The sequence below is a fragment of the Schistocerca piceifrons genome, chromosome 1 (genome assembly GCF_021461385.2).
Source record: "Schistocerca piceifrons isolate TAMUIC-IGC-003096 chromosome 1, iqSchPice1.1, whole genome shotgun sequence".
In the NCBI taxonomy this organism is placed as follows: Eukaryota; Metazoa; Arthropoda; class Insecta; order Orthoptera; family Acrididae; genus Schistocerca; species Schistocerca piceifrons.
In genome coordinates this window covers 126,645,968-126,661,817 of record NC_060138.1, presented here as the reverse complement: position 1 = coordinate 126,661,817, position 15,850 = coordinate 126,645,968, and the positions used below count along the sequence as shown (strand labels likewise).

The 15,850-nt window shown below is 45.5% G+C and overlaps 1 protein-coding gene across 1 annotated transcript in view; it reads right to left on the bottom strand.

The window, feature by feature from the left end:
* LOC124788223 (chordin-like protein 1) overlaps nucleotides 1-15,850 on the bottom strand; it is a 560,639-nt gene that overhangs the window by 34,659 nt on the left and 510,130 nt on the right. The gene's annotated exons all lie outside the window — the stretch shown is intronic.

Here is a 15,850-nt window from a genome sequence, read left to right as displayed (position 1 = left end):
TTATATGTGAAAGGCAAAAAAGAGAATGAGACAGTAATATAAGACATATCTTTATTTTTCTACATAATTTCCAAGTACATTCAGACATTTCTCATACCGCTTTATAAGCTTCAAAAAGCCTTCCAAGAAAAAATCAAGGCGTTATATACAGAAGAAGCGTCGAACGGCTTGTTTGACGTCAGCACTGCTGCCACAGCACCTTCAAAGCAGGAAACAGCTGGAAGTCACTTGGTGCGAGATCCGGACTGTAAGGAGAATGGTGTAGGCGCTCCCAGCCAAGAGTTGTAATATGGTTTTGCGTTGCCCGTCGCCGTGGGTAGTCTCGCATTGTCATCCAACAGCAGAACGCCAGATCTGAGAAGACCTGGTCGCTTTTTCCGAATCACCTCTTTCAATTTCGACAGAGTGGCACAGTACCACGCAGCACTGATGGTTGCATCCTCCAGAAAGTCCGGCAGCAAAACTCCTTTGGCGTCCCAGAAAACGGTGAGTAGCACTTTACCTGCAGACCCGGGGTGCTTTTGAACTTCTTTCGGACAGGTGATGACGATTGTTTCCACTCCATGGATGCGGCCTTCGATTCGGTCGTGTAATGGTGGACCCATGTTTCATCCTCCGACACTGCAACAGCGGCATCTGCTTGACCGCGGTCGACCTCTACCCAATGGTGTATTGGTGTCTTGGCAAGTGCGCGTTCACCTGCCGTGTCGTCTTTCGCCCATATCACACAACTCTGCCCACAGTCGACAGGGGAAACTTATTTTCCAACTCCTCCTCGTAATATCAGATTTTCGAGATGAAAATCCCAAAACCTTTATTTATTTCTCCTACGTTTATTCCCTGGTGTCTAATGGCAGCATCTTCTGCGGTAGTTCGTCAAGGTGAAAAAAGTCTTTGTTGCATATAGGTGTGTAACAAAGATAATACGTGGTGTCCTCCAATCTAGTCCCTCTTATACGCGGCTCATTAAACAGTTGGACATACTGACAACAGCCTCGCAGCGCATTTACTCCCTTATGAAGTTTGTTGTCAACAATCAGCCACAGTTTGAAAATAAGAGTATCGTTCATAAATACGGTACCAGCAGCAACAAACGGTTTGCACAGTCCATCGCAGCCTTAGTGTGACACAGAAGGGTGTCAGCTATACACTGACGTGAACTCATGGGGTATCTCCTACTATCGTGTCAGACCTTCTGTTGCCGGCTTAGTGCAGCATCTCTGGCCGGCCATTGTGGCCGAGCGGTTCTAGGCGCTTCAGTCTGGAACCGTGCGACCGCTACGGTCGCAGGTTCGAATCTTGCCTCGGGCATGGATGTGTGTGATGTCCTTAGGTTAGTTAGGTTTAAGTAGTTCTAAGTTCTAGGGGACTGATGACCACAAATATTAAGTCCCATAGTGGTCAAAGCCATTTGAACCAATTTGCAGCATCTCTACGTGTCCTGGACTCAACAAATCGGTGGAAGTCCGCTGCAGAAATATTGAGCCATGATGCCTCTATAGTCGTCCATAATTGCGAAATAGTCGCCAGTGCACGACTTTGTTGACAAACTGACCTCTCGATTATGTCTCATAAATTTTCGATGGAATTCATGTGATGTGATCTGGGTCGCCAAATCACTCGCTCAATTTGTCCAGAATGTTCTTCGAACTAATCGCGGACAATTGTGGTCTGGCGACATGACATAGTAGTTTGCGAACATGAATGCTCTTCAAGTAACCGAACATAAACATTTCCAGTCAATGATCGGTTCAGTTGTACCATAGGACCCAGTCCTCTCTATGTAAACACAGCTCACACCATTATGGAGCCACCACCAGCTTGCACAGTGCCTTGTTGACAACTTGGTTCCATGGCTTCTTGGGTTCTGTACCACACTCGAACCTACCATCGGCTCTTACCAACTGAAATCTGCAGTCATCTGACCAGGCCACATAGCTTTCCAGTCGCCTACAGGCACGACTCGGTATGGTCACGTGCCCTGGAGAGGCGCTGCCGGCGATTTCGTGCTGTTAGCAAAGGCAATAGCGTCGGTCGTCTGCTGCCATAGCCCGTTAACGCCAAATTTCGCCGCATTGTCCCAAGAGATACGTTTGTCTTACGCCCCACTTTGATTTCTGCCGTTATTTCACGCAGTGTTGCTTGTATGTTAGCGCTGACAACTCAACGCAAACGTCCCGGTTCTCGGTCGTTAAGTGAAGGCCGTCGACCACTGCGTTGTCCGTGGAGAGAGGCAATGCCTTAAATTTGGTATCCTACGCACACTTTTGACACTATGGATGTCGGATAACTGAAATCCCTAACGATTTTCGAAACGAAATGTCCCATACGCCTAGCTCCAACTACAATTCCGCGTTGAAAAGTGGGGTAGTTCCCATCATGCACCCATAATCACGTCGGAAATGTTAGCACTTGAATCACCTGAGTACAAATGACTGCTTCGTCAATGCACTGCTCTTTTATACCCTGTGCACGCGACGCTACCCCCATTTGTGTATGTGTATATTGCTATCCCATGAGTTTTCTCAAAAATGGCTCTAAGCACTATGGGACTTAACATCTGAGGTCATCACTCCCCTAGACTTAGAACTACGTAAACCTAACTAACCTAAGGACATCATACACATCCATGCCCGAGGCAGGATTCGAACCTACGACCGTAGCAGCAGCGCGGTTCCGGACTGAAGCGCCTAGAACAGCCCGGCCACAGAGGCCGGCTGTGATTTGTCAACTCAGTGTAAATATCTTGTGATCACTTTCTCAAAAATGCTAAGAATTTAACAGGTAATAAAATCCTACCTGCTTGTCAACTCTTTTTACTCCACAGAAGAATTTCCAAAACGGTAATAATATAACAGTGCCAGCGCGCGCGCGCGTGTGTGTATGTGTGTGTGTGTGTGTGTGTGTGTGTGTGTGTGTGTTTAAGAGAGAGGCACAGAGAACGTAAGTACAAATGACTGGATGAAAAAATGGAAAAAAAGAAACGATGTAAACGGTCAGTATGTTGCCATGTTTTCATTAGCTATAATTGTAAAAGTGACTTGTTCCACATTATAGAGGGAGGCCGCAATACTATTCATAGGGCGCGCACATAACTATCATTACTGACTTTCTCCAAATTTATGGAGTACGCAGGACTTGACCAGAAATGAAAGTGGTAGTTGTGGGAGCTCCAGATGGCCAAGCGTGTACAGTAAGTAGCATTTGACTTCCGGAAAGCGTTTGACTCGGTGCCCCACTGCAGACTCCTAACTAAGGTACGAGCATATGGGATTGGTTCCCAAATATGTGAGTGACTCGAAGACTTCTTAAGTAATAGAACCCAGTACGTTGTCCTCGAGGATGAGTGTTCATCGGAGGTGAGGGTATCATCTGGAGTGTCCCAGGGAAGTGTGGTAGGTCCACTGTTGTTTTCTGTCTACATAAATGATCTTTTGGATAGGGTGGATAGCAATGTGCGGCTGTTTGCTGATGATGCTGTGGTGTACGGGAAGGTGTCGTCGTTGAGTGACTGTAGGAGGATGCAAGATAACTTGGACAGGATTTGTGATTGGTGTAAAGAATGGCAGCTAACTCCAAATATAGATAAATGTAAATTAATGCAGATGAATAGGAAAAAGAATCCCGTAATGTTTGAATGCTCCATTAGTAGTGTAGAGCTTGACACAGTCACGTCGATTAAATATTTGGGCGTAACATTGCAGAGCGATATGAAGTGGGACAAGCATGTAATGGCAGTTGTGGGGAAGGCGGATAGTCGTCTTCGGTTCATTGGCAGAATTTTGGGAAGATGTGGTTCATCTGTAAAGGAGACCGCTTATAAAACACTAATACGACCTATTCTTGAGTACTGCTCGAGCGTTTGGGATCCCTATCAGGTCGGATTGAGGGAGGACATACAAGCAATTCAGAGGCGGGCTCAAAAATGGCTCTGAGCACTATGGGATCAACTGCTGAGGTCATAAGTCCCCTAGAACTTAGAACTACCTAAACCTAACTAACCTAAGGACATCACACACATCCATGCCCGAGGCAGGAATCGAACCTGCGACCGTAGCGGCCACGCGGTTCCAGACTGTAGCGCCTAGAACCGCTCGGCCACTCCGGCCGGCAGAGGCGGGCTGCTAGATTTGTTACTGGTAGGTTTTATCATCACGCGAGTGTTACGGAAATGCTTCAGGAACTCGGGTGGGAGTCTCTAGAGGAAAGGACGCGTTCTTTTCGTGAATCGCTACTGAGGAAATTTAGAGAACCAGTATTTGAGGCTGACTGCAGTACAAATTTACTGCTGCCAACTTAAATTTGCGGAAAGACCACAAAATGTAAGATAAGATTAGGGCTCGTACAGAGGCATATACGTAGTCATTTTTCCCTCGTTCTGTTTGGGAGTGGAACAGGGAGAGAAGATGCTAGTTGTGGTACGAGGTACCCTCCGCCACGCACCGTATGGTGGATTGCGGAGTATGTATGAAGATGTAGATGTAGATATTTGATGCTGGTCGAGGGTGGGAGGAAGGCATGAGACATTTATATTAGCGTAGTTTCGAGGCAGCGGTTGGCGCAATGGAAAGAGTGCAGAACGGTAATCTCAGGGCCGTGGGGTCGAGTCCCTACGCAGTAATTTTCTTCATTTTAAGTTTTTACGTTACTTACATTGCAAATGAACCGAAATAATGCTCATTTCATTGCACTTATCAATATTTTCATAGAAGGCATGAAAAGGAAAGGAAAATTTTATACCGAGGTTTCACAAACCTGTGGATTACCAAGCGGTAAAGCGTAGGAACATTGTCATTATTTTATGAAAATCTGGGAAACTTACAACAGCTTTATACGGATTTTTTTGGACAGATGTGATGAAGCCCTACGTTCAGGAGAACAGATTTATTCCGTTGACTGAGTCGCGGGGAGGACAAACCACAATTATACGACAAGATTTTTCAAGATGAAGAAAGACTGCCATCGTGCACTATTAAAGTGATTCCCCGCAAACGCACTCCGGTGGTGCAGCGCTGATTGAAAAGCTTCCAAACTACTCTCATCTCACGGCGAAAAAAAAAAAAAAAAATAGAAACCGCATTCCTAGTACACTGCATCAATATACATTCCACTGCACAAATTGGCGAAATGGTGTTTTACGCGTGGCTTGCTGTCAAACTGTGCTATGAGAGCGAACCTTTTATGATTGTAGACCAAGCCTGCCTTTCTTCAAAAACTTTAAGACAGCCATGTAATTGAAAAAAATGCGGAGTTTATAATGTTTTCAGGATGACAAGAAATTTACTGCTCTCCTTGATTTTTCGATGAATACCATCACAGCACACGTAAATCATCAACTGTAAAATAATAAAAGTACGGCATCTGATTTTACATACGAATTTCTCGTGTACGCCTTATAATGCTTTCCTGGAAATTTATTTGCAATCCCAAAGTTTCTATTGCCCTTTCTTTTAACGCCCTTTATGAAAATATTAATAAATACAGTACTGAACATTATTTCGGTTTATTTGCAGACTCGATCCCATGACATCGGCATTCCACTTCTGTACTGTTACCGCTGCACTAGCCATAGCCTGTAACGAATGCTAACATAAACGGCTGTGCCTCGCCATCTCACGTCATGTATTCTGCACGCTTGGCCCTCTGGAGCTCCCAGTTCCATCACTTTCATTTCTGTCAAAGTCCTGCCTATTCCATAAATTTGGACTAAATCAGTGATGACCGGTAGGTGCTGTCCTCTTGTGAGTCAAGAAACAAAATAAGTAACACAGACAGTGCCAGAAACAGCCGTGGTTATTTTCGTGAAAAAATTCATTCGTTTCTGGTTTACTGAAGTTAAATGGAAACTACTGCAATTAATTGTTGGCTTTGGCACAAATCTAATTATGAAGTCTCGGCGCCGTATCCTGTATATGAAGTAGAAGTCTTTAAAAGCCAAAGCCATCTGATAATTTCAGTTACAACGAGAACAGTAGCGAACGGCGAAATATTTTTGGGATTTCGCGACAATTGGCTCTCTGCAGAAAAGTTAGTGTTCAATACTCGTTACATGTTCGACATTCTATGATAGGGGAAAAGGGTGAGGGTTAACTGCCCTCCCCTGCACCTCGCTGGGTATGGTATTGCTGTTTCTTGTAATTTGTTCACCTGGTTAAGCGATACACTGCTTTCGCCTTCCTAACTGCTTAAGGGCACAGTCCACCCTACACCTTCATTTTTTTTTCAAAAACATTTTAAAGGCTGTTTCACATCTTTGGAGTGTTTACTCTTGGATGTCAAAGCTATTTGACTGTATTCGAATGTCAAGTACTAGGCGAAGCAGCAGACCGCGCAGACATAATGTCCATACTCCCCTTAGTACAGATTTTGTAGCCAAGGTAGCAACTGTCCGTCAGAGACTTGCATCTGATGCACTAATGGCAACATGCTCTGATGGCAAGACACAATGTCATTTGGTCCAAGTGTCAAAGAAAAATACTTTTGGGTGTTGCAGAAGCTGTTTCTCAGTTCCGTATGGGATGTTTGAAGACTGAAAGGAGCAAAAGACCCATCACTCCTTTATCATGCTACCAGTTGACGATCTCCTTATCTAGAGATGAGCGAAGTGGTGCAGAAGATGCTGCATGGAGACGGAAAAAGGCTATCCTTACAGGAGCAGGGAAGAGAAAACGTTTGGTGCTGGTGAATTTTATCGTGTATGCTTCTTGTACTAGCATTTATTTTTTAATAAATTTTAAAATCTGTTTTCCCATAAGTCAGTTTTTCTAAGTTCAATGCCAACTTTTTTATCCTAAATATTAACCAATCTCATTTGAAACTTTTGCAGGAAGTAGTCTTTAGGTATTTGCATTAATATTATCGAAAATGTAGTTTGTTTGTTATCACTTTTATGTACCGATAATTAAAGAAAATTTAAATTTGAAAAAAAATGCTAAAAGTAAAGTAATAACATTTCTCATAAAATGAATGCTCGGAACTGTTGAACTATGTCTTGGGAAAGTATCTAAAAAATCTGGAATGTGAAAACTGAGGTCTGAGTACAAAATGTCGGTTTTCAAGAATATCATTACAAATCACATTAAAAATTCAAAACTCAAAAGCGAATGAAGTTCTGGACTTCAGCACTAGGGTATCGCTACATCTTTACGTGATAGACGTCATTTTGAAATTTGGCTGAAATCGGCAATGTGGAAGTAAAGTTAATTTTTTTCGTGGAAACTCCCCTTAAACGGCTCTTACCCAGATCAATGTTGTCCAGTTATTTTATTCTCGTTTTTCGAGCAATGTTTGTAAGTGGTTCAGTCTGAATTGGAACTCCCTCTGCCCCACCACTGGCACACCTGTTATTTGACGAAAAATAAGTATATGTCGTGTGGCGCTACAGCCTTCTTTCAATTGGGCGCTACTTCGGCGACTTGCATGTTCTTACAACCAGCAGACCCAGTTTTCCCCAGACGGTCACCCTCCCAAGTACTAGCTGGGACCAACGTTGCTTAACTTCGGTAATCGAGCGGGAAACGGTCTTACCAACGTGACAATGCCGTTTGCTGTTGGGCTGATAAAACTCTTGGCCGCACTGTACGCCAGAACTCTAATCGGCCCGTCCCACCTTTAATGTCAGAGCACAAGAAGTACAGGGCTATTACAAATGATTGAAGCGATTTCATAAATTCACTGTAGCTCCATTCATTGACATATGGTCACGACACACTACAGATACGTAGAAAAACTCATAAAGTTTTGTTCGGCTGAAGCCGCACTTCAGGTTTCTGCCGCCAGAGCGTTCGAGAGCGCAGTGAGACAAAATGGCGACAGGAGCCGAGAAAGCGTATGTCGTGCTTGAAATGCACTCACATCAGTCAGTCATAACAGTGCAACGACACTTCAGCACGAAGTTCAACAAAGATCCACCAACTGCTAACTCCATTCGGCGATGGTATGCGCAGTTTAAAGCTTCTGGATGCCTCTGTAAGGGGAAATCAACGGGTCGGCCTGCAGTGAGCGAAGAAACGGTTGAACGCGTGCGGGCAAGTTTCACTCGTAGCCCGCGGAAGTCGACGAAAAAAGCAAGCAGGGAGCTAAAAGTACCACAGCCGACGCTTTGGAAAATCTTACGGAAAAGGCTAAAGCAGAAGCCTTACCGTTTACAATTGCTACAAGCCCTGACACCCGATGACAAAGTCAAACGCTTTGAATTTCCGGCGCGGTTGCAACAGCTCATGGAAGAGGATGCGTTCAGTGCGAAACTTGTTTTCAGTGATGAAGCAACATTTTTTCTTAATGGTGAAGTGAACAGACACAATGTGCGAATCTGGGCGGCAGAGAATTCTCACGCATTCGTGCAGCAAATTCGCAATTCACCAAAAGTTAACGTGTTTTGTGCAATCTCACGGTTTAAAGTTTACGGCCCCTTTTTCTTCTGCGAAAAAAACGTTACAGGACACGTGTATCTGGACATACTGGAAAATTGGCTCATGCCACAACTGGAGACCAACAGCGCCGACTTCATCTTTCAACAGGATGGTGCTCCACCGCACTTCCATCACGATGTTCGGCATTTCTTAAACAGGAGACTGGAAAACCGATGGATCGGTCGTGGTGGAGATCATGATCAGCAATTCATGTCATGGCCTCCACGCTCTCCCGACTTAACCCCGATGGGGGGGTTATGTGAAAGATTCAGTGTTTAAACCTCCTCTACCAAGAAACGTGCCAGAACTGCGAGCTCGCATCAACGATGCTTTCGAACTCATTGATGGGGACATGCTGCGCCGAGTGTGGGAGGAACTTGATTATCGGCTTGATGTCTGCCGAATCACTAAAGGGGCACATATCGAACATTTGTGAACGCCTAAAAAAACTTTTTGAGTTTTTGTATGTGTGTGCAAAGCATTGTGAAAATATCTCAAATAATAAAGTTATAGTAGAGCTGTGAAATCGCTTCAATCATTTGTAATAACCCTGTACATTACGTATATAAAAATTTTTTTAAAAATTAAAAACTCGGGGTGGAACCTGTTCAAATCCTCATCCACTCGTTCCTGTTCCCTAAAAAGCAGGCTGGTTCCTTCGGAAATGCCATGTCCGGTTGCGTGCCCCACGCTTCTCTAATGACCTCGTAGCCGACGGGCCAATAATCCCCAGTCCTCCTTCATTCTCATTTTCTTAAGGGCTATCGTAATTATCGTTGTGAATAGAGACGTCTGCGGGCGGTTTGAGCAGCACTCGCTGATGGTGAGGTACTTGACGCTGACGTCACCAGTTCGAATCTTGGCGATGGAAGAAGCAGTATTTGCCTGGGAAGGGAAGACAGTTGGTCATGTCAAGATCTGGAGCATCAGGTTATGGGTAAAAGTCCTAGGGCAAAAGCCAGTCCACTGTGTCTCACGAAGTGATTTGGCCATGACTTTGGTGAACCGACTGTTGCACCGAGACAAAGTCATCAGTCCTTCGGCCCGTTCAACACCCTTCCAACCTTAACAGTTAGCTCCACAGGTGCACCTAAGTCACGAAACCCAGATGGTATACCAATCAGGTTCCTCTCAGAGTATGCACACACAATAGCGCCTTTCTGAGCAATCATATACAACCGCTCACTTGACGAAAGGTCTGTTCCTAAAGACTGGAAAGTAGCACAGGTCACACCAATACTCAAGAAAGGAAATAGGAGTAACCCATTGAACTACAGACCCATATCAATGACTTTAATTTGCAGTAGGATATTGGAGCATGTACTGCACTCGAACATTATGAATCACCTTGAAGAAAATCACTTATTGATTGGTCTTACGTAAAATCGGTAAGCGGGTCGAAGGCTTCAGTCCAGTCACTCACTAATCAGTCTGGCCTGGAAACGGAAGACAGCAAAACGAATGCCGAAATTTTAAATTTAGCATTTGAGAAATCTTTCACGCAGGAGGATCGTACAAACATACCGCCGTTTGAGTCTCGTACAGATTCCCGTATGGAGGACATAGTGATAGACATCCCTGAGGTTGTGAAGCAGCTGAATGGGTTGAAAATAAATAAATCGCCAGGTCCTGATGGGATTTCAATTCGGTTTTACAGAGAGTACTCTACTGCATTGGCACCTTACTTAGCTTGCATTTATCGCGAGTCTCTTGCCCAACGTAAAGTCCCGAGCGACTGGAAAAAAGCGCAGGTGACGCCTGTATATATGAAGGGTAGAAGGACGGATCCTAAAAATTACAGACCAATATCCTTAACATCGGTTGGTTGCAGGATTCTCGAAAATATTCTCAGTTCGAATATAATGAATTTCCTTGAGACAGAGAAGTTGCTGTCCATGCATCAGCACGGCTTTAGAAAGCATCGCTCCTGCGAAACGCAACTCGCCCTTTTTTCACATAATATCTTGCGAACCATGGATGAAGGGTATCAGACGGATGCCATACTCCTTGACTCCCAGAAAGCGTTTGACTCGGTCCCACGCTGCAGACTCCTAACTAAGGTACGAGCAAATGGGATTGGTTCCCAAGTATGTGAGTGGCTCGAAGACTTCTTAAGTAATAGAACCCAGTACGTTGTCCTCGATGGTGAGTGTTCATCGGAGGTGAGGGTATCATCTGGAGTGTCCCAGGGAAGTGTGGTAGGTCCGCTGTTGTTTTCTATTTACATAAATGATCTTTTGGATAGGGTGGATAGCAATGTGCGGCTGTTTGCTGATGATGCTGTGGTGTACGGGAAGGTGTCGTCGTTGAGTGACTGTAGGAGGATACAAGATGACTTGGACAGGATTTGTGATTGGTGTAAAGAATGGCAGCTAACTCCAAATATAGATAAATGTAAATTAATGCAGATGAATAGGAAAAAGAATCCCGTAATGTTTGAATACTCCATTAGTAGTGTAGCGTTTGACACAGTCACGTCACGTCGATTAAATATTTGGGCGTAACAATGCAGAGCGATATGAAGTGGGACAAGCATGTAATGGCAGTTGTGGGGAAGGCGGATAGTCCTCTTCGGTTCGTTGGTAGAATTTTGGGAAGATGTGGTTCATCTGTAAAGCAGACCGCTTATAAAACACTAGTACGATCTATTCTTGAGTACTGTTCGAGCGTTTGGAATCCCTATCAGGTCGGATTGAGGGAGGATATAGAAGCAATTTAGAGGCGGGCGGCTAGATTTGTTACTGGTGTGTTGCGGAAATGCTTCAGGAACTCGGGTGGGAGTCTCTGGAGGAAAGGACGCGTTCTTTTCGTGAATCGCTACTGAGGAAATTTAGAGAACCAGTATTTGAGGCTGACTGCAGTACAAATTTACTGCCGCCAATTTATATTTCGCGGAAATACCAAGAAGATAAGATAAGAGGTATTAGGGCTCGTACAGAGGCATATACGTAGTCATTTTTCCCTCGTTCTGTTTGGGAGTGGAACAGGGAGAGAAGATGCTAGTTGTGGTAGGAGGTGCCCTCTGCCACGCACCGTATGGTGGATTGCGGAGTATGTATGTAGATGTAGATGTAGATACATAACCAGCACGGATTCAGAAAATATCGTTCTAGCGCAACACAGATAGCTCTTTATTCCCACGAAGTAATGAGTGCTGCCGAAAAGGGATCCCAGATCGATTCCATATTCCTAGATTTCCAGAAGGAATTTGATACCGTTCCTCACAAGCGACTATTAATCCAATTGCGTGCATATCGAGTATCGTCCCAATTGTGTGACTGGATTCGTGATTTCCTCTCAGGGAGGTCACAGTTCGTACTGATAGACGGTAAATGATCGAGTAGAAAAGAAGTGATATCTGGCGTTCCGCAAGGTAGTGACATAGGCCCTATGCTGTTCCGATTTTCATAACTGATTGGGTGATAATCTGAGCAGCCCCCTTAGATTGTTTGCAGATGACGCTGTAATTTACCGTCTAGTAAAATCATCAGACGATCAACTCCAATTACAAAATGATCTAGAGAGAATTTCTGTATGGTGCGAAAAGTGGCAATCAGCACTAAGCAAAGAAAAGTGCGAGGTCATCCACATGGGTACTAAAAGAAATACGATAGTTTTTGGGTATACGATAAATCGCACAAATCTAAGGGCTGTCAATTCGACTAAATATCTAGGTATTACAATTACGAGCAACTTAAATTGGAAGGACCACATATATAATATTGTGGGGAAGGCGAAAGAAAGACTGCGCTTTGTTGGGAGAACACTTAGAAGGTGCGAGAAACCCAGTAAAGAGACAGCCTACATTATACTTGTCCGTCCTCTGCTGGAATATTGCTGCGCAGTATGGGATCCTTACCAGGTAGGATTGACGGAGGATATCGAAAAAGTGCAAAGAAGGGCAGCTCGTTTCGTGTTGCCGCGCAATAGGTGTGAGAGTCTCACTGATATGATACCCGAGTTGGGGTGGCAGTCACTGAAACAAAGGCGGTTTTCATTGTGGCGAGATCTATTTGCGAAAATTCAATCACAAACTTTCTCTTCCGAATGCGAAAATATTTTGTTGACACCCACCTACGTAGGGAGAAATGATCATCATAATAAAATAAGAGAAATCAGAGCTCGAACGGAAAGATTTAGGTGTTCCTTTTTCCCACGCGCCATTCGAGAGTGGAATGGTAGAGAAGTACACTCCTGGAAATTGAAATAAGAACACCGTGAATTCATTGTCCCAGGAAGGGGAAACTTTATTGACACATTCCTGGGGTCAGATACATCACATGATCACACTGACAGAACCACAGGCACATAGACACAGGCAACAGAGCATGCACAATGTCGGCACTAGTACAGTGTATATCCACCTTTCGCAGCAATGCAGGCTGCTATTTTCCCATGGAGACGATCGTAGAGATGCTGGATGTAGTCCTGTGGAACGGCTTGCCATGCCATTTCCACCTGGCGCCTCAGTTGGACCAGCGTTCGTGTTGGACGTGCAGACCGCGTGAGACGACGCTTCATCCAGTCCCAAACATGCTCAATGGGGGACAGATCCGCAGATCTTGCTAGCCAGGGTAGTTGACTTACATCTTCTAGAGCACGTTGGGTGGCACGGGATACATGCGGACGTGCATTGTCCTGTTGGAACAGCAAGTTCCCTTGCCGGTCTAGGAATGGTAGAACGATGGGTTCGATGACGGTTTGGATGTACCGTGCACTATTCAGTGTCCCCTCGACGATCACCAGTGGTGTACGGCCAGTGTAGGAGATCGCTTCCCACACCATGATACCGGGTGTTGGCCCTGTGTGCCTCGGCCGTATGTAGTCCTGATTGTGGCGCTCACCTGCACGGCGCCAAACACGCATACGACCATCATTGGCACCAAGGCAGAAGCGACTCTCATCGCTGAAGACGACACGTCTCCATTCGTCCCTCCATTCACGCCTGTCGCGACACCACTGGAGGCGGGCTGCACGATGTTGGGGCGTGAGCGGAAGACGGCCTAACGGTGTGCGGGACCGTAGCCCAGCTTCATGGAGACGGTTGCGAATGGTCCTCACCGATACCCCAGGAGCAACAGTGTCCCTAATTTGCTAGGAAGTGGCGGTGCGGTCACCTACGGCAGTGCGTAGGATCCTACGGTCTTGGCGTGCATCCGTGCGTCGCTGCGGTCCGGTCCCAGGTCGACGGGCACGTGCACCTTCCGCCGACCACTGGCGACAACATCGATGTACTGTGGAGACCTCACGCCCCACGTGTTGAGCAATTCGGCGGTACGTCCACCCGGCCTCCCGCATGCCCACTATACGCCCTCGCTCAAAGTCCGTCAACTGCACATACGGTTCACGTCCACGCTGTCGCGGCATGCTGCTAGTGTTAAAGACTGCGATGGAGCTCCGTATGCCACGGCAAACTGGCTGACACTGAAGGCGGCGGTGCACAAATGCTGCGCAGCTAGCGCCATTCGACGGCCAACACCGCGGTTCCTGGTGTGTCCGCTGTGCCGTGCGTGTGATCATTGCTTGTACAGCCCTCTCGCAGTGTCCGGAGCAAGTATGGTGGGTCTGACACACCGGTGTCAATGTGTTCTTTTTTCCATTTCCAGGAGTGTAGTATGAAAATGGTTCGATGAACCCTCTGCCAGGCACTTAAGTGTGAATTGCAGAGCAACCATGTAGATGTAGATTACGCCAAGAAAAAATTCCAATGTGTTCAGAGGAGGTTCAGTAACAATAATCTTGAGCTATTTTGGCAGACTGCAATTAAGTGACTGAGTTAGTGTTTCAGGATTCTGAATCTTACATTCCTTTATTAGCGATGCGTTTCGACAGGGCATCAAAGCCTACAAATCACTTAAATGTTATTTACGCCAATCGTACTATTAATCATTTATCACTTGGTTGATAATTTACCAGGGCTTTTATAAGTTTCACACCATACACCTACCTACATATAAAGAGAAAAACATGTACGTTGTATTTCTTGACAAAATTTGTTATAAAGCAAATGTTTTGGTGATACTAAGCTACTGACATTGCATGTGCGTCCATTGACTGCTCCGGTGGTCGAGTATCTGACCTGGTTTTTGCAGCAGTTCTCCGCACCATTTTAAGTCACTTTTGCTTTCGACAGTATTTTTAAAGTGAAGTTAACTCAGGATAGTGTAGTCATACATAATAACCTGGTGTATATGGGTTCCTTATGGAAGATTAGTATAGCTGCACAAGTCAAAACAGTGTAAATGCAACATCGAAGTAGAAAGCGACGTGAAAGTCATAATGTTGCATCCACGGGCACAGAGACTGCACGCGGTACATCAGTGTCTGCGGGGTTGCCTGCGCTACAGGCATATGCCCGGAAGACGCCATAGTTCCGGCCCGGCGTACAGACGGTGACGCGACTGGCGCACTATTTTGCTGCGTCGTGTCGGTCCGACGAGCGGAATTATAGCTTTGCAAAGTATTTATCCGCCCGCCGTGTACTTAAGAGGCTGCTTTGACCGACGAAGAGCGAAGTGGAGATTCAACTTGGAAAGGCAGTGGGTCCACTTGCGGTGCCGACGTCCCGCCGGATAATACGATTAGTGCCAATCGCCCACCACATCTATCGCCCAGCGAATGGACTTAGAATTTCTGGAAGTGTAATTTAACCTTAACACAAGTGACTGCTAACTACATATAGTGATGAGCGGCGGTGCTTTTCAGAAGAGGGTTAGGTAACGTTCACAGATCATTCATTAATAAAAGTTCTGAACTCTGAACTTTGGGACGCGTGGTCTAATGCACCTTGCCCCCGTTCGCGCGGCCCTCCCCCCCTCCCCTCGTCGAAGGTTCGAGTCCTCCAAATGGCTCTGAGCACTATGGGACTTAACATCTATGGTCATCAGTCCCCTAGAACTAAAAACTACTTAAACCTAACTAACCTAAGGACATCACACAACACCCAGCCATCACGAGGCAGAGAAAATCCCTGACCCCGCCGGGAATCGAAGCCGGGAACCCGGGCGTGGGAAGCGAGAACGCTACCGCATGACCACGAGGTGCGTGCTCGAGTCCTCCCTCGAGCATGTGTGTGTGTGTGTGTGTGTGTGTGTGTGTGTGTGTGTGTGTTGTCCTTACCGTAAGTTAGTTTAAGTAGTGTGTAGTGTAAGCCTAGGCACCGATCACCTCAGAAGTTTGGTCCCATGGGAACTTACCACAAATTTCAATTTTTTTTCTGAAGTTTGACTCAGATTTGATAAATATTTATTGCACGCTCAATATAGCAAATAAGATTAATAATAATCTTTAAACGTAATAAATGACTGCGTTATGTAGATAAATTTTTTTCTTACATCGGTCTGCAGATCTGTTTAATGACTTGACCACTCAATCTGCTATCGCAGTTCATCCGCAAATGCTAATCAAACTTGTTGGAATATTCTCCCTTAATAGGTTTG